The sequence below is a fragment of the Anomaloglossus baeobatrachus genome, chromosome 1 (assembly GCF_048569485.1).
Source record: "Anomaloglossus baeobatrachus isolate aAnoBae1 chromosome 1, aAnoBae1.hap1, whole genome shotgun sequence".
In the NCBI taxonomy this organism is placed as follows: Eukaryota; Metazoa; Chordata; class Amphibia; order Anura; family Aromobatidae; genus Anomaloglossus; species Anomaloglossus baeobatrachus.
This window is the reverse complement of record NC_134353.1, coordinates 656,066,156-656,080,229: the sequence shown is the minus strand read 5'-3', so window position 1 is coordinate 656,080,229 and position 14,074 is coordinate 656,066,156.

The window sequence follows — 14,074 nt, the reverse complement described above, 5'->3', positions numbered from 1 at the left end:
CTTGGTGTCACACGCTGCGATGTCGCTAATGGTGCCGGATGTGCGTCACTAACGACGTGACCCCGACGATATATCGTTAGCGATGTCGCAGCGTGTAAAGCACCCTTTAAACTTATTTGGCTCAGATGGTGTCAAGAGTTTGTGGCCGCAACTAGGAGAGGAGTACAAAGACGAGTGTTTTTCCTACAGTCAAGCATGGTGATGGGACTGTCATGGTTTGAGACTGCATGAGCGCTGCCAGCTGTGGGGAGCTACAGTTAATTGAGGGAACCATGTATGCCAACATATACTGTGACATACTGAAGCAGAGTATGATCCCCTACCTTTGTATTCCAACATGATAACGACCCCAAAAGCACCTCCAAGATGAGCATTGCCTTGTTAAGGAAATTGAGGGTAAAGGTGCTAGACTGTCCAAGCATGTCTCCAGACCTAAACACTATTGAACATCTGTGGGGCATCTTTAGGTGGAAGGTGGAGGATCACAAGGTCTTTAACATCCACCCCCAGCTCCATGTGAAAAAAGTGGAAGAGAATTTCATTGGCTCCTGTAAATCTCTAGTGAACTTAATGCCCAAGAGTGTTAAGGCAATGCTTTAAAATAATGGTTGTCAACAATTTTTGTTGACAGTGGTTTTGACATTAATGGATGTGTGTTGGTGCTGAGTTATTTAGAGGGCACGCCACATTTATACTCTTACACAAGCTGTACACTGACTTCTTTACAATGTATCAAAGTGTCATATCTTGTTGTTGTACCATGAAAAGATATAATAAAATATTTACAAAAATATGAGAAATGTATTCACTTTTGTGATATACTGTATATATACACTGTGTGCAGAATTATTAGGCAAATTAGTATTTGGATCACATGATACTTTTTATACATGTTGTCTTACTCCAAGCTGTATAGGCTTGAGAGACAACTACCAATTAAGTAAATCAGCTGATGTGCATCTCTGTAATGAGGAGCGGTGTGGTATAATGACAGCAATACCCTATATAAGGTGTGCTTAATTATTAGGCAACTTCCTTTCCTTTGGCAAATTGGGTCAGAAGAGAGATTTGATGGGCTCTTAAAAGTCCAAAATTGTGAGATGTCTTGCAGAGGGATGCAGCAGTCTTGAAATTGCCAAACTTTTGAAGCGTGATCACAGAACAAAAAAGGGTTTCATGGCAAATAACCAACAGGGTCGCAAGAAGCATGTTGGGCAAAAAAGGTGCAAAATAACTGCCTATGAATTGAGGAAAATCAAGCGTAAAGCTGCCAAGATGGCATTTGCCTCCAGTTTGGCCATATTTCAGAGCTGCAACGTTACTGGAGTATCAAAAAGCACAAGGTATGCCATACTCAGGTACATGGCCAAGGTAAGGAAGGCTAAAAAACGACCACTTTTGAACAAGAAACATAAGATAAAATGTCAAGACTGGGCCAAGAAATATCTTAAGACTGATTTTTCAAAGGTTTTATGGACTGATGGAATGAGAGTGACTCTTGATGGGCCAGATGGATGGGACAGAGGCTGGATCAGTAAAGGGCAGAGAGCTCCACTCCGACTCAGATGCCAGCAAGGTGGAGGTGGGGTACTGGTATGAGCTGGTATGGTATCATCAAAGATGAACTTATGGGACCTTTTGAGGTTGAGGACGGATTGAAGCTCAACTACCAGACCTACTGCCAGTTTCTGGAAAACAACTTCTTCAAGCAGTGGTACAGGAAGAAGTCGGTATCGTTCAAGTTAAACATGATTTTCATGCAGGACAATGCTCCATCACATGCATAAAATTTAAGATCTACAGGGAGGAAAAACAGTACACCTCTCGGAACAGTGGCTGGGAGGCTGTGGTGGCTGCTGCACGCAATGTTGATAGTAAACAGATCAAGCAACTGACAGAATCTATGGATGGTAGGCTGTTGAGTGTCATCATAAAGAAAGGTGGCTATATTGGTCACTAATTTTTTTGTTTTTGTTTTTGCATGTCAGAAATGTTTATTTCTAAATTTTGTGCAGTTATATTGGTTTACCTGGTGAAAATAAACAAGTGAGATGGGAATATATTTGTTTTTTATTAAGTTGCCTAATAATTCTGCACAGTAGTAGTTACCTTCAAAACAGTTATCCTCCTAAGATAGCCAAATCTAAAAAAAAAACACCCCAACTTCCAAAAATATTAAGCTTTGATATTTATGAGTCTTTTGGGTTGATTGAGAATATAGATGTTGATCAATAATAAAAAATCCTCTAAAATACAACTTGCCTAATAATTCTGCACGCGGTATGTATATATATATATATATATATATATATATATATATATATATATATATATAACAGAAATAAACACTTTTAATAGATCACTCTGTTTGTAATGACTATATAATATACTGTATGCGTTTCCCTTTTTGTATGGATTACTGAAATATATGAACATATATATATATATATATATATATATATTTATATTTACTTATATATAATTACTTTATTTTTAAAATCCCAAATGCAACATACATTTTACAATTACAACTACAGTTTAGTTCCACTAGATCACTACTATGCAATGCATAAGAGAGTTTCCCAAGACATTGGGAGGTTCTTTTTCTAAAATGATCATTTCTCTTCATAATAATCGCTTATCTCTTTCAACGTTAAATATTTATGCACTTACAAAGTCGCAGATGCCACATTCTCTCCAGTAAATGTGCTTCCTTTCTTCAGGTCTCTTAATCCGTCGCTCTGTAATTTATGAAATGCTTCCTAAGAATGATTCTGGCTATATACCAATATATATACAGTATATATATATGGAAGATTTTGACCACATGATTTATCCTCTTATTGATCATCTTTCCTGATTTCATGAATGGTTCCTTAAATGGTATATTCTGTTGTTAAAAAGGTGGTTGCCACATAACTTAATTAAAATCTCATTTGCAAGCTAAATTTATATACAGACTACTATATATATCATGGATATTGGAGGGTGGGATGCATTTTTTTTTTAAAAAGCAAAAGGCTTACGCAATTCATAGAATTGTGGAGGAGTCTACTGAAATGCAGGACAAAGTGCCACACCTTAACAACTATGACTATACACATAGCTATTGAATGGACCTTGTGACCAGATATGTGTAATTGGTGAATAAATTACATACAGATGTTTAAAGGGACTGTATCGTCTAATTTTTTTTTGTAGGCCAAATCAGCAAACAATATTATTATAATTGTGTAACAACTATTTTTTTAATGTAATTCAACTTTTAAATATGTAAAATAAAACTTTTATATAAAAAATACTTATAATTACCAGTAGGGGGAGCATCTTCCTGTGTACACATCAAAAAGCTATAGTAATCCTATAGTAATCCTTAGTAGACTTATGATAGCTGCAAATTTGGGCAGTCACTAGATGACATGCCTATTCTCCTCCCCCTATTGGGTGTTACACTGCACCCAAAAGGGGAGGTGGTGTATTTCATAGTAATGTGTCGCCATTTTATGGGTGACTGTATATGCATTGTACAGCTCCACCCGGAAGTAAAGTGGAAACACTATTCCACATATATACACTGACTGTTACACATACGCTATATACACTGACTGTTCTGAGCCCACACATATATATATATATATACACTGACTGTTACACATATAGACACTGACTGTTACACATACACTATATCCACTGACTCTTCTCAGCCCACACATATATATATAAATGTGGTCATCGAATCCTCCCGGTACCGCCACCGCTGCTTCAATCTCCCGTGCAGTGCTAAGTCCGCTCCCGTGCGGGAGCAAGAAGCAGCTGCAAAATCAAAAGTGAACATTAGAAAAAAAAAAGACATACTCACCTGTCTGCAGGCTCCCGGTGCCATGCCCGCTCCCAGCTCCTCTCCCGGTACCGCCGCTCCGACTGTGTGCCAGCTCCCAGGCACGTCCGATGGCTGCAGGACCTGGCGGTGGATCACCTGATGCGGTCACCTGACGCATCAGCTGATCGTAAGTCTCACGGTGATGCCGGCTTTTTACCGCCCGGCCGGCTATCTGCTGATGCCGTCAGGAGACCGCTTCACTGATTACCGGCAGCTCCTGCAGCGATCGGACAGGAGTCAGCACGTACATGTGTAGACTTTTTTTTTGCACTGATGCATCAGCTGATTGTATAAAAGCAGTTTACACAATCAGCTGCTGTGTCATGTGATTCAGGCACTTGAAGCTGACACATCATCTGATCGCTTTGCCTTCCAGCAAACCGATGAGATGATATTGGATCCGGATTGGACAGCGCAGGACCCTTGACCCAGGATTACTGCGGAGGGGGGTTCTTTATTTCAACAAAGATGGAGTCACTAATTGTGTTGTGTTTTATTTCTGATAAAAATATTTTTCTGTGTGTTGTTTTTTTTTATCATTACTAGAAATTCATGGTGGCCATGTCTAATATTGGTGTGACACCATGAATTTCGGGCTTAGGGCCAGCTGATAATATAAAGCTAGCCCTAACCCCATTATTACCCAGCGAGCCACCCGTCACCAGGGCAGCTGGAAGAGTTGGATACAGCGCCAGAAGATGGCGCTTCTATGAAATCGCCATTTTCTGGGGTGGCTGCGGACTGCAATATGGAGCGGGGGTGCCCAGAAAGCTTGGGAACTCTGCGGATTCCAATACCCAGCTGCCTAGTTGTACCTGGCTGGACTCAAAAATTGGGCGAAGCCCATGTCATTTTTTTTATTTTAATTATTTCATGAAATTCATTAAATAATTAAAAAAAAAGGGCTTCACTATATTTTTGGTTCACAGCCGGGTACAAATAGGCAGCTGGCGGTTGGGAGCAGCCCGTACCTGCCTGCTGTACCTGGCTAGCATACAAAAATATGGCGAAGCCCACGTCATTTTTTGGGGGGGGGGCAAAAATTTCCTGCATACAGTCCTGGATGGAGGAAGCTGAGCCTTGTAGTTCTGCAGCTGCTGTCTGCTCTCCTGCATATACTAGTGGATGGAGCATGCTGAACCTTGTAGTTCTGCATCTAATGGATGCGGCAATTCCGGGTGGCTGCTGGCTGATATTTTTAGGCTGGGGGCTCCCCATAACCTGGGTCTCCCCAGCCTGAGAATACCAGCCCCCAGCTGTGAGGCTTTATCATGGCTGGTTAGCAAAATTTGGGAGGACCGCACGCTGTTTTTGATAATTTTTTTTTTTTACTGTACGCTATGGACCCGCCCACCGGCGGCTGTGATTGGTTGCACTGAGACAGCTGTCACTCAGTGTTGGGGTGTGTCTGCCTGCAACCAATCACAGCCACCAATGAGCAGGGAAGGAGTGAATACGAGATGGAATAATGAGCCGGCTATGGAAGATGAAAGAGCCGCCGTGGGAGCAGTGTGACAGCCGCCCGGTCATCGGTAAGTATGAAGCGCTTGCTCCTACCCCTTTTGGCCAGATTCGGTTCCCCATAAACCTTTTATGGGGAGCAGCATCTGGCCAGATACCGGGGATCAATCCTCCACCGACCCAGAGTCTGCGGGTGATTGATCAGCCAGCCCTCGTATCACACAGGAGAGGATTAGATACACGGCTCAGCAGACAGTATCACACAGGAGAGGATTAGATACACAGCTCAGCAGACAGTATCACACAGGAGAGGATTAGAAACACAGCTCAGCAGACAGTATCACAAAGGAGAGGATTAGATACACGGCTCAGCAGACAGTATCACACAGGACAGGATTAGATACACGGCTCAGCAGACAGTATCACAAAGGACAGGATTAGATACACGGCTCAGCAGACAGTATCACAAAGGAGAGGATTAGATACACAGCTCAGCACACAGTATCACACGGGATAGGATTAGATACACGGCTCAGCAGACAGTATCACAAAGGATAGGATTAGATACACGGCTCAGCAGACTATCACACAGGATAGGATTAGATACACGGCTCAGCATACAGTATCACAGAGGAGAAGATTAGATACATGGCTCAGCATACAGTATCACACAGGAGAGGATTAGATACACAACTCAGCAGACAGTATCACACAGGACAGGATTAGATACACAGCTCAGCAGACAGTATCACAAAAAAGAGGATTAGATACACGGCTCAGCACACAGTGTCACACAGGAGAGAATTATATACACGGCTCAGCATACAGTATCACACAGGAGAGGATTAGATACACGGCTCAGCAGACAGTATCACACAGGAGAGGATTAGATACACAGCTCAGCAGACAGTATCACACAGGACAGGATTAGATACACAGCTCAGCAGACAGTATCACAAAGCAGAGAATTAGATACACAGCTCAGCATACAGTATCACACAGGAGAGGATTAGATACACAGCCCTGCAGAAAGTATCACACAGGATAGGATTAGATACACAACCCTGCAGACAGTATCACCAGTACACACACAGGCCGACAGGTGGCAGGCGGAAGGGTTGAGCGGGGGGAGTGTTTTTGGAGACCACACACACACACAACCACCCACCCACCGGCGGCGGCGGAGGGCAGAACGGGGGCTGGGGAGAGTGGAGGGAGGGGGTTTCATTACAGACAGTAACGGCGGGGGGAGGGGCGGCGGCAGTAGTGGGGGCTGGGAAGAGCGGAGGGAGGGGGTGTCACGGTAACGGGGGGGAGAGGAGGCAGCCCGGACTCACATCCCGGCAGTTGACAGGTGTAAAGTGGAGCAAAAAGCATGGCTTGAAGCTCCACAAAAATGGCGCTGAGATCCTCCCTCTGCTGTGATCTGGACAGCCCAGGTCACAGCAGACGCCCACTGTAACGTTAGTGAATGGGGTCGGATCACGACCACTATTCTCTATGCACAGGGGCTGCCATAAAGGAGTGTGTAACTGTCGTTACACACACAGCAAATCCAACATGGCCCCTAGTGCCTCCAGTAAAATTAGAATAAGAGAAAAAGTAAATAAGCTGCGATTTTCATTTTGTATTAAAAATACTTGATGTCATAATCAATATTTTTAATACAAAAATAAAAACGCGATACATTACCTTTAAACAGAATATTATCTTCAGATTGCATAGGCCATCTTTATGTAACGCAACAATTCTTTTTTTTTCCCCAAATCCTCAGATAATATTTTGCCATGAGGTGTTATATTGAACTTCCAGTGACCAGTATGAGAGAGTGTTAGCGCACCGAATGGCAGGGCTACCATAGAAGGATCCAAACAGGAAAGGAAAGGAAATTCAGCGCAGTCCCCGGAGTATTTAAAAATTCTTCAAGTTTTATTTAAATCCACTTAAAATCATTCGGATAAGCAGCAGTAAATATAAGTAAATTATTTTATTATTGTGGGGGATAGTTTTCTTTAAGGGAAAGCGGCATTTGTGATAATATAGAGCATGCTTAAGACATAGCGTCGAAATGCGTTGTTCTGTATTATAAACACTTATATTTACTGCTGCTTATCCGATTGATTTGATGTGGCTGTAAATAAAACTTGAAGAATTTTTAAATACTCCAGGGACTGTGCTGGATTTCCTTTCCCAGTTGGATAAAATTTAACACCCAATTCACACCTGAGACCTTGTAATACTAATGAGTCACATGACACCTGGGAGGGAAAATGGCTATTTGTGCACAATTTGGCCATTTTCACTTAGAGATATACTCACTTTTGTTGCCAGTGGTTTAGACATTACTGTGTGCTGCGTTATATAGAGGGTACACCAAATTTACATTGTTATATAAATTTTACACTGACTACTTTACATTGTGTCAATGTGTCATATCTTCAGTGTTGTCCCATGAAAAGATATGAATAAAATATTTACAAAAATGTGAGGGTTGTACTCACATTTGTGATATACTGTATATAACAGGATGAGGAACATATATATCAGAATGGACCACAATGGGAGATAAATTCCAGAATAAAGAACATATATACCAGGATGGGGGACATATATAGCAGGATGGGGAACATACAGTATATACCAAAATGGGGAACATATATAACAGGATGAGGACATATACTCTTGGATGAGCCACATATAGACCAGGATGGGTCACTTTACCAGCATGGGGGACATATATTCCAGGAAAAGGCCCAGGATCCCCTATATCAGTGTCAGCAGTAGATAACCCCATAACAGTGTGTTATGATCATATTTTTTGCTTCTAATTTTTTTCCTATTTTCCTCCTCTAAAACCTAGGTGCGTCTTATGGTCCAGTGCATCTTATAGTCTGAAAAATACAGTACTGATATGTGACGCCCTGGCCGGGCCAGGTAGTCACAGATTGGACGCCGCACTACACCAGTCCCCTAACAAGGTGACAGCAGCCAAACATTTAAACCCTAGTCACCTCCCTCAGTGCTTAATGGACACACAAGGGGGCGGAGCCAGGCGGTTGGCACACCCACCGAGGAGTTCAGAGAGCCTGAGGCAGGAAACACAGTCAGTTGAGTTGAGTTACAGAGGAGTCTGTTAGTGGAGGTGAAGTTGAGAGGAGGCAGGCCTGTGTGTCAGGTCTGCAACTAACTGACAGGTGCCAGGGTAGGAGACCGGGCACCTTTGGCTAGGAGGCAGACGGAGGCCTCTGCCTGCAGGAGCCGGGAAGACGGCTCGGTGGAACCGTGGTGGACCGGGACAGGGTAGTGGCCCGCCAGTACCGACCCAGGGAACCAACTCGGAAACCGGAGCACAAAGGGGGGGTACTCAGACCCTGAAGCTAGGTCCAGAAGCTACTGGGGGCTAGCTAATTAACTGATTGCGGCCAGGACTTTAGGTCCTGTCCCACCCAAAGCCCCGACTGAAGACAACAGCCCAACGAGGGGGATAGAAAGCCACCACCACGGCAGAGAGATCCCATGGGCCAGCATCTGCGGGCAAAGGGCTCCTTTGACAATCACAAGCCGGGGAGCTGACTCTTGGAGTTGCAAGCGCAGGTAGTCCATCATCACAAAACAGGTGCAGGAGAAAGGCAGAGACCACAAACCGGGTGGGGGACCAGACTGCAGCCGGCTGCGGGCACCGACCACCATCACCTTGGTTTACCAGAGACTCATGTGTGTTTACTAATAGTGAGTACATCAGTGCCCTCCGGCCACCCATCTCCCTACACCGCCCAACTACTCCCACAACAGGTCCCGGGGCCACCATCCCTAGCCACGGAGGGGTTAACAACTTGCTGCGCAACATCTCCCTAGGGTGCCCCATAACTGCAGCGGGGGTGTCCACCTTCAGCAGAACCCATGGGTGGTGTCACGAACTCAAACACGGCTCCGGCCGTACACCTACGTCCCCCCTAACCACCAACCCCTTTTAGATCAGAGTGACCGTGGACCCCCGGGTCCGGAGACCCTTGGGCCACCCACTGAAGGTCCAGACCCGAGCGGCTCGGCTGCCGCCGAGCATGGGGCGGCACAGATACATCTAAAACTTGGGAGAATATGTATTCTGTTTCAGGATCCGTCAGAATTTCGTTCATTTACAACGAATCAAGAGAGAACAAAGTCCAAAAATACATCTTTCATTGAACTTGAACTTGGTAACATCTAAATTCATCAGATACTAGGCACGATGCCTCATGTACAATTCATTACTATAAGCAGGCACGGGCACTTCATGGTTACAAATTATAACATTTCCTTTCTTCTTGCATCCAATAACAATCCAGTCAACAATCTTGGGAGACCTTTGAGGACCAAACGGGCTGAGGGGTAATGCAACAGCCACTCACAGATAATTATAGTTCCCAATTAACATGTGAGGCCTTGTCGGTACGACTCCTCACTGCTATTAACAAAGTCCACTCCCAAAGGGTCTGTTAGAGAATAGTCAGCCATAATATGCTGAGCAGCCATGTTGTATCTAACAGCCCTATTAGGCAAACCTGAGCAAACTAACTTTGCAGCTAATGAGATGTATTGGCTAGAGTTCTCCCCCCCAGAGAGGAGATAGAGATGACATCAGTGTTATTAGCAAGTATAAGAAAAAGTCCAAAAAGGTTAATTTGAATAGAAGAAGACAATGGTGTCAGTTGATAATAATAATAATAATAATAATAATAATCTTTATTTCTATAGCGCCAACATATTCCGTAGCGCTTTACAATTCAGGAGGATCATATACAAACAAGTAACAGTTATAGAAATACAATATTTAGAGGGGAAAAAAAAAATAGTGTATACAAAATACAGTGTATACAAAATACAAAAAAATACAACCCTGCTCGTGAGAGCTTACAATCTACAATGAGATGGGGGGAGAAGATGGTGATGTGTAGTCATGAATAGCAGGTATATTGAATTGATAAAGAAACTAAGTTATCAATAGAGTTGTCAGTGTTCGAAGAGTTATGTGAAGTAGAGGCGCCTTCAAGGATCAGAGATGTCAGTAATGACGACATTGCTGAATTAGTCAAAAGTATCATGGAGGCCTATAGGAATCTAATACGTTTTTACCGCAATGCTCGTAAATAATGTCATGATGTATCATTATATTCTTTGTTCTCTAACATATACGCCTTTCTCTGCAGTATGAGCTTTCCTTTGTCTAACATGTATAAAAGCCCCCACATGTCTTTTGGGAGACGCTTCTTCTTCATCTAAACAAAAAAGTGAGCCGGAGTATGAGATGGTATACATGGTACCCGTGAGACCATGTTCACACTGGCCATGAGACAAAGAGAAACCAAGGAAAAAATTGCGAAAACATACCCTGCTGTAACTAAATAAAAGCATAGTGCATACAAACATAGGGTACCTAGTAAACACTGTTTCTGATCAAAAAAAGCACAAAGCTATCCCACCAACGCCAAGGTGTACCCAGTTGGGATAGTACCTACACTCTCCAATATTAAAACCTTACCATGGGTCTAAAATAGGCCTCAATGTGGCTAAGGGCTGAGAGCGACCGGGTCCCAACAGGACACACACAGTCAGGGGGATTCACAGAATGAAATGTCCAGCTCGCTGAGAAGGGGGCCACTCCCTGTTTGTACTGAACACAAAAAAACTACATAAAAACAAAAAAGTGAGCCGGAGTATGAGATGGTATACATGGTACCCGTGAGACCATGTTCACACTGGCCATGAGACAAAGAGAAACCAAGGAAAAAATTGCGAAAACATACCCTGCTGTAACTAAATAAAAGCATAGTGCATACAAACATAGGGTACCTAGTAAACACTGTTTCTGATCAAAAAAAGCACAAAGCTATCCCACCAACGCCAAGGTGTACCCAGTTGGGATAGTACCTACACTCTCCAATATTAAAACCTTACCATGGGTCTAAAATAGGCCTCAATGTGGCTAAGGGCTGAGAGCGACCGGGTCCCAACAGGACACACACAGTCAGGGGGATTCACAGAATGAAATGTCCAGCTCGCTGAGAAGGGGGCCACTCCCTGTTTGTACTGAACACAAAAAAACTACATAAAAACAAAAAAGTGAGCCGGAGTATGAGATGGTATACATGGTACCCGTGAGACCATGTTCACACTGGCCATGAGACAAAGAGAAACCAAGGAAAAAATTGCGAAAACATACCCTGCTGTAACTAAATAAAAGCATAGTGCATACAAACATAGGGTACCTAGTAAACACTGTTTCTGATCAAAAAAAGCACAAAGCTATCCCACCAACGCCAAGGTGTACCCAGTTGGGATAGTACCTACACTCTCCAATATTAAAACCTTACCATGGGTCTAAAATAGGCCTCAATGTGGCTAAGGGCTGAGAGCGACCGGGTCCCAACAGGACACACACAGTCAGGGGGATTCACAGAATGAAATGTCCAGCTCGCTGAGAAGGGGGCCACTCCCTGTTTGTACTGAACACAAAAAAACTACATAAAAACAAAAAAGTGAGCCGGAGTATGAGATGGTATACATGGTACCCGTGAGACCATGTTCACACTGGCCATGAGACAAAGAGAAACCAAGGAAAAAATTGCGAAAACATACCCTGCTGTAACTAAATAAAAGCATAGTGCATACAAACATAGGGTACCTAGTAAACACTGTTTCTGATCAAAAAAAGCACAAAGCTTTCCCACCAACGCCAAGGTGTACCCAGTTGGGATAGTACCTACACTCTCCAATATTAAAACCTTACCATGGGTCTAAAATAGGCCTCAATGTGGCTAAGGGCTGAGAGCGACCGGGTCCCAACAGGACACACACAGTCAGGGGGATTCACAGAATGAAATGTCCAGCTCGCTGAGAAGGGGGCCACTCCCTGTTTGTACTGAACACAAAAAAACTACATAAAAACAAAAAAGTGAGCCGGAGTATGAGATGGTATACATGGTACCCGTGAGACCATGTTCACACTGGCCATGAGACAAAGAGAAACCAAGGAAAAAATTGCGAAAACATACCCTGCTGTAACTAAATAAAAGCATAGTGCATACAAACATAGGGTACCTAGTAAACACTGTTTCTGATCAAAAAAAGCACAAAGCTATCCCACCAACGCCAAGGTGTACCCAGTTGGGATAGTACCTACACTCTCCAATATTAAAACCTTACCATGGGTCTAAAATAGGCCTCAATGTGGCTAAGGGCTGAGAGCGACCGGGTCCCAACAGGACACACACAGTCAGGGGGATTCACAGAATGAAATGTCCAGCTCGCTGAGAAGGGGGCCACTCCCTGTTTGTACTGAACACAAAAAAACTACATAAAAACAAAAAAGTGAGCCGGAGTATGAGATGGTATACATGGTACCCGTGAGACCATGTTCACACTGGCCATGAACACACTTCATCTGTTGCTAATTCTGCTGTTCTGCAAGACACCTGCGTGTGTCTTCCTGTCGCTAACCTGCCTTATCTGCTCTGTTGCTATCTCGGAATAAACTTCAGTCTTTGCTTGGAACGGATTGTCTACAACGTCTTCTTAGCTCTCAAGGTCTACGGACTTTTTCTTTCAAGTGGCGAGCTTAGCTAAGGAGGAGAAGCCAGGACGGTGGCTGCCTCCAAGAAGAACCTAGGAAGAATTTGCAGACGAGAGCTAAGGACTGGAAAGGAAAAAAGAAGAAAAAGCGTGGCGCCACGTGGAAGTCACTCAAAGTAAGCCAGCCGGAAGAGAACCACTCACGGGTGCATCCCAGTCTGCCCGATAGTCTTTTGTAATTTTCTTATAAAAAAACAAAAGACTATAAAGATTTATGTGTAACTAAGAAGAAACCTCTTTGTGAGTTTATCTACAAGGACGTGGAGAAGAGTTTTTGTGCCACGGTAGCAAAGAGGCTTTAAAAGACGGAAAGGATATGCCTGGCAAGCGTAGTGAGTGAGGCTGGAAAGCAACTACATCTCACTTGGTCGACTCAAGCCGGCACGGGTCTTCCATACAGAGAGGTGTGAGTATCCAACTCTTGCTTGAATCGCATTGGTTGACACTAGAGCAGACTAAAAACTCGTCCTTGTAGACCACTGAACTGATATAGAGTGGTTAAAAAGATAGGCAGAAAGGCACGCTGACACACCCCAGGTGGAAGGGGTTAATACAGAAGTTACATGGTTAAAAAGGATGCACTGGTTTGTGCAAGAGAATAGAGAATTAGACAGAAAGAAGACGCTAGTTAGGGAAGGGTGCCGAGTAGCGGCTTTGTGTAAGACAGTGATGGCTTTTGACCAGACAATTGAAAGACAGCCTCAGAGACAGCAAATTAGTGGGGTCACGTGGAATAGAATAATGTATGGGGAGAGAGAAGCGCAGTTGAATGAGACATTAAAGCAAGCAGAGTTGGCACAAAGGGAGGGGTATGAGCTCCGGGACCTGCATGCAGTGATGAAAGAGATGGGGGAGGTGGCAGTGAGTCAGAGTGTGGCAGGGGAGAAAGTTGAGGAATGGATACTTAGGCGGGCTTTGCACGTTGTGACATCGCAAGCCGATGCTGCGATGTCGCACGTGATAGTACCCACCCCCGTCGCAGCAGCGATTTCTTGTGATTCCTGGCGTAGCGAACATTATCGCTACGCCAGCTTCACATGCACTCACCTGTCCTGTGACGTCGCTCTGGCCGGCGTCCCGCCTCCTTCCTAAGGGGGCGGGTCGTACAACGTCAGAGCGACATCA